The following is a 3,809-nucleotide window of genomic DNA, read 5'->3' as shown; positions in this document are numbered from 1 at the left end:
GAGAGAGAGAGAGAGAGATTCTGAAAGCACTAAAAAGCAATAACTTGGTGTATATTTATCAATTAGGAGTTCTGCTGAAACATCACTCTCGTCATAAATGTCCATTGAATAGCATTAAAACACAAAACACAGCAACCAAACTGAGACTAAACAACTTCCTTTTGCTAAACTTTTGTCTAGTCTGAAATCCAGATTTTACACACCTTGGTTAAACAGTAACAATCTTCCTATTGGAAAGCCCATGTGACTCAGGAGTGTCATTGTAAGATTAAGACTTAATCTAGTGTATTGACATCAGCAGGAAATGAGACTCGAGAATAAAGGGGTTAATTAGTGGAAGAATGCTCCCGGGCACACAACAACAGAGTGCTACTGCTCCTCAAAGTTTACAGAAAGACTCAATTACCCCGTGTATGATCTAGTAAGTGCCAGATAGTTCCAAGCAGCTGACGTGAAACAAATGAAATAGCATACAATTAGCCCTAGACAAGCAACGGGTATCTTCAAAAGTAAATTTCATCTATCTATTTCTTGCCTTTGGGCACCATTTCTCATGGGTACAATGAATTGCACAAGGCTTGTATCATGTGTCTAAAAATACCCTGGAGACAGACCGGAATACAGAACATCACAGGTATTAATTTAAGTAGCATCCCGCATCTTATCGGTTCTGTTTTTAAAATGAGAAACGGAGTACTGACCTCGACTGAGCCCGGTTACTTTTAAAATGATGTCTCTGGCACAGCAGGATCGCTTTTAAAGCCCAGGCCAGTTGACTCCAGTAGGGAGGTGTTTCAGAACCTAAAGACTGTGCCGCCTCTGGATCCTATTATTAAAAACCCTCACTCCCAGCTTATTTAAAGAACGGACTCATTCAATTTTGGTGTATGTGAAACTTTTCCAAAGGGTTTAGAGTTTCTCCTCAAGCTAAAAGTTTAGTAATTTTAACCTGTGTGTTTAGTAATACTAAACATATAATATTCTTTGACAAACGTTTCGACTAATGTCAAGAGCCTCACACACTTTTAAATACAGCTGCTGCAAGTACATGTAGCTACACTGTACAGAACACATGTGTTGCATTATTGATTACATGCATGATTGATGAGAATTCTATTTTTAAACACATGTTAATATCATATGTAGCTCCAGGCTGATTAATCTACCAATTGCATTATTGATTACATACATGATTGGGACAATTCTATTTTTAAACACATGTTAATATATTACTGTATGTATTCTCAGACTGATTAATCTACTCATCAAATAACTGGGATCCAAATCCATGTAGCGAATATTAGAAGATGCACTAGTTACCTAAAGGTTTAACTCATAACACAAATGAGGTCTAGGCATTTATGTTGAGCATGTGTACTGAAACAAATAGGTAAGATGTTTCTTATTTAGAGCTACAAATTCCAAATTCAGCACATGGGGATTATTGGGAGCAGTTAAACCACAGGCATAGCATTACTGCTCTCCTGGAGGCTTCATTGAGAACACATGTTATTTGAATTTATTTTATTTTAGATAAAAAAAGAGGTTGTTTTCCAATCTTGTGCAACAATATAATGTTTTTCTGAGCGTGCAATCCGCAGGACAGCTGCGTGTCAGGCTCATAATGTTTGACCGGAAAAAATGTTGTATTTGTCCCTGTGGATGTCATGCCTTGAAAACAGAAACATTCTTAATTTCTGACACCCTAAAAACAAAACAAAACAAAACAAAAAACAACGTTTTGAGATTTTCACAACGTTTTCACAGGGTGTGAGCAAGAGAAAAACCAGCTGACACACACCCAGGTCTTGGATCTTTTCAATGTGCTTCAGTATTTGTGTCCACTTTCTTTTGTTGCTTTAAGGGTATTCCCTTGTCTGTGGAGGTCTGTGATACCTCAAGAAATGAAGGACATGCCCCTAAACACATGCATGCAGCAGCAAAAAAATTAGTTTAATCACCCCTAACTCAAAAACTGACACTGGTATATAAACGTGCTTGAAGGTCACCATAATGCTGGTCATTAATTGGAAAGTGTCTTGGTAAAGGTCACACTTTGCAATTACTTCTGTCTCACCTACAAAGTTGGGGAATAGTGGCATGGTGATTCACACCTCTTTTTAATTCATGTGTCAGAGGCCATGCCTGAAACACTTCAGCACCAGTCAATTGAGATGCTCTAATGCTGAGCTTCCCAGCATGATGTCAGTGAGCAAATCATGACTCCCCTGAACAAATCATCACTATGTGATACAGAACATGCAACACAAAAGTTCTGCTTCTCCTAATTGACACTGTATTCATCCACTCCAAAGACAGTGAAAATACAGCAAAATAATTCCCTGCACACCGAAGATCTACCTGCATTCGTCCGTTTGCAATGGAACTGTAGCCCATAAGTTAGCGGCTTCAGTTTTATTCTTATGAGCGTCTGAGTAAAGGTTATTGCAGTCAAAACATCTGTCGAAGGATTTTCATTAGGTTTAAAGTATTACCACAGCATATGCGGCCATGTGTTTTATAGTTAAGGTGCTTGTATAGTAGAAACACGTATTTTACTGGTCCAGTGCTGGAACGTCCCTACACGCCGAAGTGGTCAATCTCTGGAAACCACTTCTCTAGTGCTTTTCTAGAAACTTCGGCAGCACGTTGTTGAGGTTCGAGCAGCCTCGGGATTGAGTGAGATGAAAACGGAAGTATGTGCTCTTTCAGAGAGTATTACTACAAACTGGAGGACACCTCCCTTCCAAGAAGGTCACACTGCAGCTAGCTAACCTTTACCAGCTGCGTCGCCACAGGCAACTTACCAGAGAGCAATGATGTGCATTGAGAAAGAGAGAGGTGTATCAATGCCTCAGTCCATGGCTGCTTTTAGAACATTTGTAAATGTTGTTACTAAGGCTCATAACTGACGCTCGGGTAGACAAGCACTTCGGACTGCGCCTTTGTCATTGCATAGATCAAGGCGACAGCCAAAACATGTGTCTGCTCCTTTAACATTACAATTTACAATGGAGTGTTTGAATTTGTGGCTGAATTACAACTGGCTCTATAACGCTTTCAATTGCTGTCGATATTAGACAAGCCCAGCCAGACCACAGCTGGGATCTGGTTTAATGACCTGTATTATTTGGCCAGAGAAACTTAACAGAGACAAGTTCATTACAAAATTGCTGATGTTTTATAAACCAGCATGTTTAGACTATGTATTGCACACATTTTAGGAGATTATCTTCAAGGTATCTACAGTGTAGGGGTTGTGAATTATATACCGGGTAAATACAGTAGTATACTTGGGTTACAGTACAAGATATTTTTTCTAGGGGAGTAAACAAGATGCACAAGGTGTACAAAGTCTGTACTTTTAAAACTAGATGTACCTCAAAGCATGTATCTCATGTATAGGTGCATGTTATATACAGGAGATGCACGTTACATTAAAAAAATTACTGACTTTTTTTTAAAGATTTAAACGACTGCTTCTATGCTGCTCTTGTAAACTAATGAAAAGTTTTCCATTTGCAATTTCTTACACTATGCATTTACTGTGATTTACCTTGCTTGCTTTGCCGTGCTTTCACTATAATTTTGCTACAATAGTCTGTGCTCTGCTTCAGAAGTCCAAGCTGCCCTCAGAGTGCCTCTGACACCTTAAATGAGGGTCATATTAATTAAGACATGCAGATTGAACTCGTGTTGCCTTGCAGTTTAAGCTACTTCAGACTTGACGCGGAGCCCAATTAGTTTCTCCAAAACCTCTAGGATATAATTAAACTCAGATGTTACGAGCACACAGTAATGTTGGAAAA

This window comes from Polyodon spathula, chromosome 36 (assembly GCF_017654505.1).
Source record: "Polyodon spathula isolate WHYD16114869_AA chromosome 36, ASM1765450v1, whole genome shotgun sequence".
NCBI lineage: Eukaryota > Metazoa > Chordata > Actinopteri > Acipenseriformes > Polyodontidae > Polyodon > Polyodon spathula.
The sequence above is the reverse complement of the archived record's forward strand: the minus strand, read 5'-3'. Positions refer to the sequence as shown.